Raw genomic sequence first — 14,581 nt, 5'->3', positions numbered from 1 at the left:
CGCAAAATATGAAAATTTTTTGAAAGTTTTTTGAAAAATCGCAAAATATGAAAATTTTTTGAAAAATCGCAAAATATGAAAATTTTTTGAAAAATCGCAAAACATGAAAATTTTTTGAAAAATCGCAAAATATAATTTTTTTTTGAAAAATCGCAAAACATGAAAAATTTTTGAAAAATCGCAAAAAATCACAAAAATGAAAATTTTTTGAAAAATCGCAAAATATGCCATTTTTTTGAAAAATCGCAAAAAATGAAAATTTTTTGAAAAATCGCAAAATATGACATTTTTTTGAAAAATCGCAAAATAAGAAAATATTTTGAAAAATCGCAAAATTTAATTTTTTTTTGAAAAATCGCAAAACATGAAAATTTTTTGAAAAATCACAAAAAATCACAAAAAATGAAAATTTTTTGAAAAATCGCAAAAAATCACAAAAAATGAAATTTTTGAAAAATCGCAAAATATGAACAATTTTTGAAAAATCGCAAAAAATCACAAAAAATGAAAATTTTTTGAAAAATCGCAAAAAATCACAAAAAATGAAAATTTTTATAAAAATCACAAAAAAATTTAATTTTTTGAAAAATCGCAAAAAAGAAATTTTTGAAAAATCGCAAAATATGAACAATTTTTGAAAAATCGCAAAAAATCACTAAAATGAAAAAATTTTTGAAAAATCACAAAATATGAACAATTTTTGAAAAATCGCAAAAAATGAAAATTTTTTGAAAAATCGCAAAATATAAAATTTTTTGGAAAAATCACAAAAAATGAAAAATGTTTGAAAAATCGCAAAATATTAAAATTTTTTGAAAAATCGCAAAATATGACATTTTTTTGAAAAATCGCAAAATATGAAATGTTTTTGAAAAATCGCAAAACATGAAAATTTTTTGAAAAATCGCAAAAAATCACAAAAAATGAAAATATTTTAAAAAATCGCAATTTATGACCAATTTTTGAAAAATCGCAAAAAATAAAAAAATTTTGAAAAATCGCAAAACATGAAAATTTTTTGAAAAATCGCAAAAAATCACAAAAAATGAAAATTTTTCGAAAAATCGCAAAATATACATTTTTTTTGAAAAATCGCAAAACATGAAAATTTTTTGAAAAATCACAAAACATGAAAATTTTTGGAAAAATCGCAAAATATGATAATTTTTTGAAAAATCGCAAAAAATGACATTTTTGAAAAATCGCAAAATATGAACAATTTTTGAAAAATCGCAAAAAATCACAAAAAATGAAAATTGTTTGAAAAATCGCAAAAAATCACAAAAAATGAAAACTTTTTAAAAAATCACAAAAAATTTACATTTTTTGAAAAATCGCAAAACATGAAATTTTTTGGAAAAATCGCAAAATATGATAATTTTTTTGAAAAATCGCAAAAAATGACATTTTTGAAAAATCGCAAAATATGAAATTTTTTTGAAAAATCGCAAAACATGAAATTTTTTTGAAAAATCACAAAACATGAAAATTTTGGGAAAAATCGCAAAATATGATAATTTTTTGAAAAATCACAAAAAATGACATTTTTGAAAAATCGCAAAATATGAACAATTTTGAAAAATCGCAAAAAATCACAAAAAATGAAAATTGTTTGAAAAATCGCAAAAAATCACAAAAAATGAAAATTTTTTTAAAAAATCACAAAAAATTTACATTTTTTGAAAAATCGCAAAATATGAAATTTTTTTGAAAAATCACAAAAAATGAAAATTTTTTGAAAAATCGCAAAATCACAAAAACTGAAAAATTTTTGAAAAATCGCAAAATATGAACAATTTTTGAAAAATCGCAAAAAATGAAAATTTTTTGAAAAATCGCAAAATATGAAAATTTTTTGAAAAATCGCAAAAAATGAAATTTTTTTGAAAAATCACAAAAAATGAAAATTTTTTGAAAAATCGCAAAATCACAAAAAAATGAAAATTTTTTGAAAAATTGCAAAATATGAAAAAAATTTTAAAAATCACAAAAATGAAAATTTTTTTGAAAAATCGCAAAATATAATTGTTTTTTGAAAAATCACAAAAACTGAAAAATTTTTGAAAAATCACAAAATATGAACAATTTTTGAAAAATCGCAAAAAATGAAATTTTTTTGAAAAATCGCAAAATATGAAAATTTTTTTAAAAATCACAAAAAATGAAAAATTTTTGAAAAATCGCAAAATATAAAAATTTTTTGAAAAATCACAAAAACAAAAAATTTTTAAAAATCGCAAAATATGAACAATTTTTGAAAAATCGCAAAAAATGAAAATTTTTGGAAAAATCGCAAAATATGAAAATTTTTTGAAAAATCGCAAAAAATGAAAATTTTTTGAAAAATCGCAAAATATGAAAAAATTTTGAAAAATCACAAAAAATGAAATTTTTTTGAAAAATCACAAAAAATGAAATTTTTTTGAAAAATCACAAAAATTAAAATTTTTTGAAAAATCGCAAAAAATCACAAAAAATGAAAATTTTTTGAAAAATCGTAAAATATAAAAATCACAAAAAATCAAGAAAAATGATTTTTTTTAAAAAATAACAAAAAATCACGAAAAATGAAAAATTTTTGAAAAAACAAAAAAATCAAAAAATCATGAAAAATCATAAAAAATGGAAAAATGAAAAAACTTGAAAAATCACGAAAAATCATGAAAGATGAAAAAATCTTGAAAAATCATGAAAAAATCTTGAAAAATCACCAAAAATCATGGAAAATTCACCAAAAATCATGAAAAATTATCTGTACAAACAGTAAAAAAATACAGATAGTGCAAAAACAATGACAGTGCAAATACAACGACAGTACAAATAACAGACAAATAAAATGACAATGTGAAATTGACAGCGATATGTACAATGAATAGGTGTCCACATAGTTGTAGGCAGTGTTGTTTCAAGTATGGATTGGCTAAAGGTCAGTGCATGCTACATATCGATGGTGTGCAGTGAGGGTATGGAAGAGCCTGTGTGTTAAGTGTTCATCAGCCTGATAGTCTGAGGGAAGAAACTTTCCTTTAGCCGGATGGTGCGTAACCAGATGCTGCGGAACCATCTGCCTGAGGGTAGCAGACGGTTTTGTCTGTATAATTGTACATGTTAAACTAATTTAAATTAGAAGTCCACTAAATGTTCATTAACTAAAGTCACAGCAAAAGGTGCTACAATTAATGTAGAAATGCCAAAGTTCCACTGCTTTTTCTGTGACAGCTGTAGGGCTCGTCGGGGGATTGAACCCAGGACCTCTCGCATCCTAAGCGAGAATCATACCCCTTGACCAACGAGCCCTGAAGAAAGACCCTGCTGTGCCAAAAAAAAATCTTACTTTTTTATAAATACTTTTTGTTCTTGTTGTTTTTAGTATGTGCCACCTGGGTTGTCTTTAATGCAGTCCCTTTTAAGTTGGCTGTGCAGCACAATCCACAATAGCGATCTGCTAAAAAGATTCAGAGTGAGCTTCTGTTTAGAATACAGTTAAAAGCATCAGTCTGCAATATTAGAAAACCAGTAAAACAACTCAGGTGGACCTCTGGAAAAGCCAGGTAAGCCATTTTGAACAATGCCATAATGAAAAGATTTATTTATTTACATTAATCCATGCATCTCTTTATTTAGGCTATTTGCTTTATACGAGCTTACATGTCCTACAAATTTATTAATAGGACATACCCTATTAATAAACCGCCATGTTGTGAACCCGAAAGCAAAGCATCCAGTAAAAATTCATGTCTGGGGAGCCATATTCCGTCAGGGACCTGGACCACTAGTTGTGTTAGAAGGTTAGTTCAAATCTCTTTAATATGATTGAATCGTTTCTTTGCAGTTTCTTTATTTATATATATATTTTTTCTATTTTCAGGAATTATGGACAGATGTTTTTACGAAGACACTAAAATAAAATTCAATCAGGCTCCATACGTAAAACAACACTTTAAGAACCATATCACTTCTTTGCAAGGTAGATACAGTATGTAGGCCTACTGGACCAACTGTGTGTGTGTGTGTGTACATGTTCACTGATGTGTGTGTGTGTGCACAGGTTCACTGCTGTGTGTGTTGAACTTTTTTTATCAATCTTGATGATTATTGAATAATTAATAAAGTTAACACATTGCTTAAAGGGCACTGTCAGGGTTCTACCACTCTGGTCTTGTAAATTCTTGTTTTGGTGGCAGAGCTCTGACACTACCCATGTCTGGTCCTGTTTCTGTCTCTGTGTGCGCGCGTGCCGTCGTGGGTGTACGCAGAGTGTGCGCGCTCCTGCTTGACGCCGCTACGTGTGCGCTCTTGTACTCGTGTTTGTGTTTTCGTCTGTCAGCAGTGTGGTGTTTCATTCCCAGCGTCTCAGTCTTGTTGGTTTCGGTTTTGGTCGGCGCTGGGATGAAGCATGCACGCTATATGTGTGAGCGCACGGTGAGTGTTTTCATTCATCGTGTGCTCGTGTCTTGCGTCTCTTGTCAAAGCACGTGGCTCTGTGATTACATTGTGGTCACGTGCTTTTGTCGTGTGCTTCAGTGTTGTGTTATGTAACCCCCCTCATGTTTTCAGTCCTTTACCAGTTCGTCGTTGATAGTTTCCTGTCCTGTTGTGTCCAGCCCTGTCTTGTCCAGCCAGTCAAGTTTGTTTGTTCGTTTATTTGTTTTATTAGAGTTTTTTCCCCTCAGGGTTGTTTGTTTTGCCTTTTTGTTTTATTTGTACTTTATTATTAATAAAACCCAATTATTGTTTGCACTTGAGTCCTCGCTCCCTCATCCTTCCCGAACCCTGACAGTCACATAGTTTACCCCTTTTTTTATGATTTAACATTATTATGGTTCTTCTGAGTGTGCCAGTTTAGGTTCAGTTCAAAACACAATCCAGATTTTTTTATTATAATGTGTTATAATGTGTCATTTTAAGGGCGTGTACACAGCTCGTTGTTTTACATTTACATTTAGCAGACGCTTTTATCCAAAGCGACTAACAAATGAGGACAAGGAAGCAATTTTCACAACTATAAGAGCAACAATAAATAAGTGCTGTAGGCAAGTTTCAGGTCTGTAAAGTCTAAGAAGGAAAGCATTAGTAATGTAAGAATTTTTATATATTTTTTTGAGTACAGTTAGTGGTATAGCTAGAGGCAATTGCAGATTAGGAAGTGAAGAGGAGACTAAATAGTTGAGTTTTAAGTCGTTTCTTGAAGACAGCAAGTGACTCTGCCGTTCTGTTGCAGTTAGGGAGTTCATTCCACCAACTGGGCAGATTGAATGCGAGAGTTCGGGAAAGTGATTACTTCCCTCTTTGGGATGGAACCACGAGGCGACGTTTATTCACAGAACGCAAGTTTCTTGAGGGCATATAAATCTGCAGAAGTGAGAGCAGATAAGAGGGAGCAAAGCCAGAGGTTGCTTTGTAGGCAAACATCAGAGCTTTGAATTTGATGCGAGCAGCAACTGGCAGCCAGTGCAAACGGGTGAGTAGCGGAGTGACATGTGCTCTTTTCAATTCATTAAAGACCACTCATGCTGCTGCGTTCTGGAGTAGCTGAAGGGGCGTGTTGCTTCGCATGAAAATTAGTTTCAAATTCAGTCGGTCGGTGAGTAAATGAATATGATGAATGAGAACACACAGGCATGTGCGTATAGACATAAAATGTAATGTTGTACAGTAACGTGTCAATTGTTTGTTTCAGTTGTCTTTATTTGAAAGGTTTCGTGAGGATGTGATGGTGTGCTTTATCTGGCTGATTCCTGCTGAAGTGGGCGGGTTGTGTGACGTTTGATTCGGGGGATGTTATGGGGCGGGGTTTGCGTGACGTGCTGCGAGCTACTAGCCCGACAGTGGAAACGCAACATGATTTCGGCCTCACTGCTTAACCTCCTGGGCAATTGCCCCGGCTCGTCCTGGCTCGCACTGGCCTCAGCTCACAGCCTAGAAGTCCAATGAACTATCCATTGCACCACAGAGCTCCTGCCTCTAGCACTGTTGCACAGAAAGCAATTTTTGGTACTCTCTGGCCCATAAAAGCACAGCTCACTGCAGATAAAGTACTGCTGGGATTCATACATAGGATCTTCTGTTTACTAGACAGGTGTTTTGACCACTTAAGCCACAAAACCAGACAGGGGGTATCTGTTTAATCGAAAAAAGAAACGGTAAAAACGGTAGCACTGCATGTTTGAATGTCTAGACTTAAAAATTTTAAAGTCCAATTGGTTACGCATCACCATACCATGCTATATAATGCCATCGTCCAAAACCCTCTTAATAGTACAATATTAAAATTGTTTTATTATTTAATATATAATCAAGGTTTCCCTTCTTAAACCAATTAACTTCTCTCTATAAAGCTTCAAAAATTGCAACAAATGAACACTCCAATGAAACAATGTACAAATAAAATAAAAATGAAAATAAAACATTTACTTAAAACATTTCAAATTTTCCCAAAAGTCCAGTACAGGTGATGAACACTCAAAAAGATTCTTTTGCAAAACAACTAGGTTGCAAATTCAGTTCAAGAGATCTAGGATGTTGCACTTGTGAGTTTATTGTAAATTTACACTCTTACCATGACGCTGAATATGTTTCACTTTGTATCTTTCCAACAGGTGTATCCAAAAAATCCACTTAATGGGAGGCTCGCCAGTCCAACTCCACAATTAGACACGCACCGATGGAAGTTGAGACAATCCAAATCCAGAAAAGAGTTCACACTTCAATTAATTTGAATGCAGAGCAGATCACATTCAGCAACTGACTTCAATAGAACATCTCACCAATGAAAAACCAGAAGAAGATGCACAAGCAAACAAAGGGGAGAAAAAAAACCATTAGCATTTTACAGTGTATGCATTATCTCAGCTTAACACATTTGTAAATAAACAGCAACAATAAATGACCATGTATATGCTTCTCTCTGCTGAATTTCTGTGTTTTTCCTATTTCTTTCTCCTATTTGGCATTTTCTTTTTACAAATGACAGCATTTTACTTAAACTCTCTCACTTAAACTTTACACAATCACTTGTATAATACTGTGTATAATACTGTGTTTTTACTAGACCAAACAAATGGTTAATTAATGAAACACATTTTTGACACTAGTTGTAATCATGTTATAATGAAAAAAAAAAAAAAAAAAAAAAAACACGAACTCACCAAGAAAATCATTCAAAATCAAAGCGAAAAGCCAGGAAAACTCCAGGGGGCACTCGTGTGCAGATTTCACTCACAGATACAAATCTTGTTTTTTTCTCTCAATCCTTCATTAAAGATATATGATAGAAATCATTTCAGCATCTTATTAATGGTCAGTTTTCACAGTTAATACACATTTAAAACATTAAAATATATATTTACATTTACATTTAGTCATTTAGCAGACGCTTTTATCCAAAGCGACTTACAAATGAGGACAAGGAAGCAACTTACACAACTAAGAGCAACAATGAATAAGTGCTGTAGGCAAGTTTCAGGTCTGTAAAGTCTAAGAAGGGAAGTATTAGTAGTATTAGTATTAGTATTTTTTTTTTTGTGTGGGTACAGTTAGTGTGATATTCAGAGAGGCAATTGCAGATTAGGAAGTGAAGTGGAGACTAAATAGTTGAGTTTTTAGTCGTTTCCTGAAAGTAGCGAGTGACTCTGCTGTTCTTATGCAGTTAGGGAGTTCATTCCACCAACTGGGCAGATTGAACGTGAGCATTCGCGAAAGTGATTTCTTCCCTCTTTGGGATGGAACCACGAGGCGGCGTTCGTTCACAGAACGCAAGTTTCTGGAGGGCACATAGATCTGCAGAAGTGAGAGCAGATAAGAAGGAGCAAGGCCAGAAGTCACTTTGTAGGCAAACATCAGAGCTTTGAATTTGATGCGAGCAGCAACTGGCAGCCAGTGCAAACGGACTAGCAGCGGAGTGACATGTGCTCATTTCGGTTCATTGAAGACCGCTCGTCTGCTGCATTCTGGAGCAGTTGAAGAGGCTTGATAGAGTTAGCTGGAAGCCCAGCTAGTTGAGAGTTGCAGTAATCCAGTTTGGAGAGAACAAGAGCTTGAACAAGGAGTTGAGCTGCATGTTCAGAAAAGAAGGGTCGGATCTTTCTGATGTTATAGAGTGTGAATCTGCACGATCGAGCAGTTCTAGAAATGTGTTCAGAGAAGTTTAGTTGGTCATCAATCGTTACTCCAAGGCTTTTCACCATTTTGGATGCAGTAATGGTTGCCCCATCCATCTGGATTGAAAAATTATGGTGTAGAGTCGGGTTAGCAGAAACTACAAGAATTTCCGTTTTTGCGAGGTTCAGCTGAAGATGATGATCTTTCATCCAGTGTGAAATATCCAACAGGCAGGCTAAAATGCGAGCTGGAACCGAGGGATCATCAGGATGAAAAGAGAGGTATAGCTGGGTATCATCAGCATAGCAGTGGTAGGAGAATCCATGTCTCTGGATGACTGGTCCTATAGATGATGTGTAGACTGAGAAGAGAAGTGGCCCAAGAACAGAGCCTTGAGGCCTTGATATATATCTAATAGTTTTCTACTGTTATTAATTTAAAAACTTACATCTCTGCATTCCCTTGCGAACACTGAATCACCATAGCAACGGTAAACACAAGCTAACAGACAAGAGAGATTTGTTATTGTTTGTAAATCTGATCTGCTATAGTGTAAGGCACGATGATGTTATTCTAAAGCACTATTCCCTTGAATGCTGTTTAATACTCGATTATGAATTATTTATATAAATAAATAATTTTAATATATATTATTTAATCGAGTATTCTGCCAATGTTTTTTTTTTCATATTTATAAGGGTGTTTCTATTTGCTCTATTGCTGTGTACTACCCACTAGTAACCTGGGTTACAACTGACTATATATAAATCAGTTGACATTATTAAGGCATTTATTGGGTACAATTGCTACTTTTTTACTGTCATTCATTGTGTTTTGGTCATTATCAATGCACTGTCACTTTAATTGAGCGTGAGCAGCGCGTCAAAAATAGACCCGGCGCCAAAACTATCGCTGCACTGCTGCTTCAGCGACGCTCACGCCTCGCTCTGACGCGCTGCTGTTGCGTGCAGTATGAAAGCTCTAATTTGTTAACATGGACGCCGAAAAACACGCGCTGCTGGCGCTTGCGGTTTGAAACAGCCGTTAGTCTTAACACTAAAAGAAAAAAACTGTGGATACGATACTTCCAAACGCAGTTTCATCTAAGACAGTGGGGGGAAGCAAAATTTACTGTGCTTTCTACTCAGTTACTTTGCACATGCATAAAGAGGCTCTTGTATGACAAATCCAAAAGGTGTGATCTCAACAATAGGTGGTAGACACTTTTGCCCTAAACCACAGGTTGCCTTCGAGTCATTCCTTAAGTCCACTCGGCCTTGCACCGTTTTATAATCTTCCTTATTTAAAACAGCTCAATTAAGTCATCGGCTTCATTGTAGAGTACCCCTAGTATCTGAGCCTGCACTGCGCAATGAAAGAAAGAAGCAAAACGGGATGGACAGATGCCTAAAATGTTAGAAACGCACCACACCTTAAGTCAGTGAAGAAAAGGGTCAAAGCTTGACACTCTTGTGGGACTCCAACCTACAACCTTTGAATGGCTCAGCTCACAGCCTAGAGGTTCAATGCGCTATCCATTGCACCACAGAGACTGCACCAAAAAGCACTTGTTGGGACTCTCTGGCCCATGAAAGAACAGCCAACTGCAGACAAAGTACTGCTGGGAGTTGAACTCAGGATCTGCTGTTTACTAGACAGGCGCTTTGACCAACTAAGCCACAGGGTCAAACGATGTTGACAAGGGCTAATTGTTTAATCGAAAAAAAGAAAAAAAAAACTAACAATGGCAGCGCTGCATGTGTGAATGTCTGGACTTGAAATATTAAAGTCCAATTGGTTAGGCATTACCACATTATGCTATATAAAGCCATCGTCCAAAGTCCTCTTAAACGTGTAGCGTTCTTAAGGATTTGAGTTTTGTTTAGAAACCGACTGCTAAACATCCCGCTGCGTAAACACTCGTAACTCTTAAGAAAAAGCAACGCTGGCACATGTACAATAGGCACTGCTGGGACTTGAACCCAGGATCTCCTGTTTACGAGACAGGCGCTTTGACCAACTAAGCCACAGCACTAAAGCTGAAATGAAGGCAAGACGGTTTTGCACACAGAGACTAAAAAAAGACAGCAAGTCTAAAATGGCAATCAAAGAGGTTGTTTAAGTCTATTTGTCGCACTATTCATTAGGCCTCAAAGCTGTACAATTTTATTATGCATTCCGGTAAGCTCTATAAAACAAGCACATGCACCACCTGGATCAATTTAGCCCAGGATCTCCTGTTTACAAGAGAGGCGCTTCGACCAGCTAAGCCACAGCACCACAATGAATGACCGTAAGAGACATTTGCCCGATAACAAAAAACGAAGAAGAACAAACCAATACACAACAAAAACCAGCATGTCAGGATGCAGAAAATGCCGACAAGATGGACGTGGTCTTTTAGAGTCCGGATGATTATGTCTCAAACCTGACCAGTAACCTGGCCTCTGTTCAAGATCAAAGCAAAAAATGCATTGATTTATTTTTATTTAATCTACCCTTAATCATGTGTCAAGTGTTTTTTGGAATCTCCAGTTTCATTACATCCAAACCCAGATTCAGCTTGGAAAATGGAAATCTGAGGGAAAGGTGCAATTTGGATTTGAATCTAGCACCTGCTGTTCTCAAGAAAGGTGCTCTGGCCAACTTAGTCTTAACACTAAAAGAAGAAAACCTCTGGATACGATACTTCCAAACGCAGTTTCATCTAAGACAGTGAGGGAAAAGCAAAATTTACTATGCTTTCTACTTAGTTACTTTGCACATGCATAAAGAGGCTCTTGTACGACGATTCCAAAAGGCGTGATCTCAACAATAGGTGGTAGACACTTTTGCCCAAAACCACAGGTTGCCTTTGAGTCATTCCTTAAGCTTACTTGGCCCTACACCGTTTTCTAATCTCCCTTATTTAAAACAGCTCAATTAAGTCATCGGCTTCATTGTAGAGTACCCCTAGTATCTGAGCCTGCACTGCGCAATGAAATTAAAAAGCAGAACAGGATGGACAGATGCCAAAAATGTTGGAAACGCACCACACCTTAAGTCAGTGAAGAAAAAGGCCAAAGCTTGCAACGCTGGTGGGACTTGAACTCAAAACCTTTAAATGACTCAGTTCACAGCCAAGAAGTCCAATGCGCTATCCATTATCTTAGATTAAATGATTTCCATTTTCCGAGCTGACAGAGGGTTTGGATGTAATGAAACTGGATATTCCAAAAAACACTTAACACATGATTAAGGGTAGATTAAATAAAAATAAAATAATGCATTTTTTGCTTTGATCTTGAACAGAGGCCAGGTTACCGGTCAGGTTTGAGACATGATCATCCAGACTCTAAAAGACCACGTCCGTCTTGTCAGCATTTTCTGCATCCTGACATGCTGGTTTTTGTTGTGTATTTATTTCTTCTTCGATTTTTGTTATCGGGCAAATGTCTCTTACAATTAATTTTTGTGGCGCTGTGGCTTAGCTGGTCAAAATGCCTTGTAAACAGGAGATCCTGGGCTCAAATCCCAGCAGCGCCTTAGTTCAGGTGGTGCGTGTGCTTTTTTTATACAGATAAACGAAATTAATTATAAAACTGTATAGCTTTGAGGCATAATGGATAGTGCGACAAAATGAGTTACATTTGAGAGCTCATCTGATTCACAACTAGTTGACTGCACACCCATGTTTTTAAGTTGTTTATCTCCCCCTCCATATTCTCCATTCCTCAAACCTATTGAGGATTTTTTTCCTGCCTAGAGATGAAAAGTGTATGACCGAAATCCAAACACATGTATACCCCTTCTCCAAGCTATAGCAGTTGATGCTTTTCATGGCTGGATTTGCCATGCAAGGTGACATTTGCCCCACTGCTTGGCCACACCAATACAGAAAAGAGAATGCAGTATAGCTGTTTTTTTATTTATTTATTTTTTTACTGTAACTGTATTTAGTAAATACTTCTGTTGATGGTATATGTAGACCACATTTTCTGCAACTTTGTGTTGGTTGGGATGAACACTGTGTACGCTGTTTTTGTGAGGAAAATACAGTAAAATATATTTGGTATTTGTTTGTTTTGTATTAAAACAATTTTCGAAAAATTTTACAATGCACTTCTGTAGGTCTATGTACTGTCTGTAGTAAGTGTAACACTGAACAGAAGAAGGCTTACAGAAAGTCATTATGATGAATAGAGAAGAAGTGGTCATAGTGTTTTACATTAAGCACATTAGTGTTCAACTGATCTTATGAATATCTATTAATGTGATGGCTTGTGTGTGTCATTTGAAAACAAAATACCTTTTTGAGAAGAAATCACATTGTTTTGAACTTATAGTTTCATTTTGCAGAAGAATTGAAGAGTTTTGCCCAATGTGTGTGTGTTTTGTGATTTGTGTGTAGAGTTCTGACAATATGAGACATGCTTTCAGAAAATGTGTGTAAACAACTGGAAAAAACTGTAAACAACCTCTTTGGTTGTCATTTTAAGACCTCCAGGAACAAGTTTGGTGACCCCTGGCTTAAAAGCATAGTTCTCTCAGACAGCAACTTTACAGGGCAACACTATATGCTGAATGGCTCAACCGAAATTTTAACCTGTTATTTCTCACGGAATGAACGAGAATCATACTCCTAGACAAGCAAGCCACTATGCAAAGTAATGTTTTGTGGCGACACTTTATGCTGGCAAACTGGAATTCTTCGAAAGACATTTTTATGAAAGACATAATGTGCTGTAAAACGCAGTACACCTGCAAGGTCTCATCCGGTATTTGAACCTGGGACCTCTCACACCAGAAGCGAGAATCACACCCCTAGACCAATGAGCCACTAAAGTGATAAGATTTCACATGGCGTCAGAAGCATCAAATAGTCAGAAATCTTTCTCTAAAGGGAATCAAGGGCACCCTAAGCGAGAATCATACCCCTAGACCAACAAACCACAAAAGCTTGAATATTTCACAAGACTTCAGAAGCAACAGATGGTCAGAAATCCTTATCTAACAAACATTGAAGCAGGGCTTTTGCTTCATTTGGACCCAGGACTTCTACAATGGTTTGTCCAGGATTTGAAAACGGGACCTCTCGCACCTTATGCGAGAATCAAGCCCGTAGACTACCAAGCTACTGCAAAACAGCCACTTTACATGGCAATACTATCTGCTGACAAACTGGAATTCTTCAAAAGACATTTTTACGAAAGACATAATGAATTTCACAAGGTGTCAGATAGTCAGAAATCTTTCTCTAACGAATCAAGGGCACCCTAAGTGAGAATCATACCCCTAGACCAACCAGCCACTGCAGAACAGCAACTTTATTTGGCAACACTATCTGCTGACAAACTGGCATTCTCAGAAAAAAGGCCTCTGTGTAAGCCACAACGACCTTACATAACAGCAGACAACTGTAAGGGCTCAACTGAAATTTGAATCTGGGATTTTTCATTGCATGAACGAGAATCAAACTCCTAGAACAGCAAGCCACTATGCAAAGGAATGTTTTATGTGGCGACACTATCTGCTGACAAACTGGAATTCTTCGAAAGACATTTTAATGAAAGACATAGTGCCCTGTAAAACACATAACACCTGTAAGGGCTCGTCCGGGATTTGAACCCGGGACCTCTCACACACGAAGCAAGAATATTACCCCTAGACCAACGAGCCACTAGGTTGAATGCATTTCACATGATGTCAGAAGCATCAGATAGTCAGAAAACTTTCTCTAACGAATCAAGGGCACCCTAAACGAGAATCATACCCCTAGACCAACGAGCCACTGCAAAACAGTAACTTTATATGGCAACACTATCAGCTGACGAACTGGCATTCCCAGAAAAAGGCCTCTGTGTAAGCCACAACGCCCTTACAAAACAGTGGACAACTGTAAGGGCTCAACCGAAATTTGAATCTGGGATTTCTCACGGCATGAACGAGAATCATAGTCCTAGACAACCAAACCACTATGCAAAGGAATGCTTTATGTGCCGACACTATCTGCTGACAAACTGGAATTCTTCGAAAAAGTTTTTTTATGAAAGCCATAATGCCCTGTAAAACAACAGAATAACTGCAAGGGCTCGTCCAGGATTTGAACCCGGGACCTCTCGCACCCTAAGCAAGAATCATACCCCTAGACCAACGAGCCACAAAAGCTTGAATATTTTACAAGACATCAGAAGCAACAGATGGTCAGAAACCCTTATCTAACAAACATTGAAGCAGGGCTTTTGCTTCATTTGGACCCGGGACTTCTGCAATGGTTCGTCCAGGATTTGAAAACGGGACCTCTCGCACCTTAAGCGAGAATCATGCCCGTAGACCAACGAGCAACTGCAAAACAGCCACTTTACATGGCAACACTATCTGCTGACAAACTGGCTATTTCAGAAAAAAGGCCTCTGTGTTAGCCACAACGACCTTACAAAACAGCAGACAAGTGTAAGGGCTCAACCGAAATTTGAATCTGGGATTTTTCATTGCATGAACG

The 14,581-nt window shown here is 36.1% G+C and overlaps 1 long non-coding RNA gene and 1 other non-coding gene across 2 annotated transcripts; both read right to left on the bottom strand.

The window, feature by feature from the left end:
• Window positions 1-6,379: 6,379 nt before the first annotated feature.
• LOC141381936 (uncharacterized) lies at window positions 6,380-8,583 on the bottom strand. Its single transcript, XR_015942914.1, has 2 exons — window positions 7,149-8,583; window positions 6,380-6,762 (listed from the first exon to the last, which is right to left on the bottom strand). It is a non-coding gene; the product is annotated as an uncharacterized LOC141381936 (long non-coding RNA).
• Window positions 8,584-10,061: 1,478 nt separating this feature from the next.
• trnat-cgu (transfer RNA threonine (anticodon CGU)) lies at window positions 10,062-10,135 on the bottom strand. The gene has a single exon. It is a non-coding gene; the product is annotated as a tRNA-Thr (tRNA).
• Between the last annotated feature and the right edge of the window lie 4,446 nt (window positions 10,136-14,581).

This window comes from Danio rerio, chromosome 4 (genome assembly GCF_052040795.2).
Source record: "Danio rerio strain M-AB ecotype USA chromosome 4, GRCz13ab, whole genome shotgun sequence".
Lineage (NCBI taxonomy): Eukaryota > Metazoa > Chordata > Actinopteri > Cypriniformes > Danionidae > Danio > Danio rerio.
The sequence above is the reverse complement of the archived record's forward strand: the minus strand, read 5'-3'. Positions and strand labels throughout refer to the sequence as shown.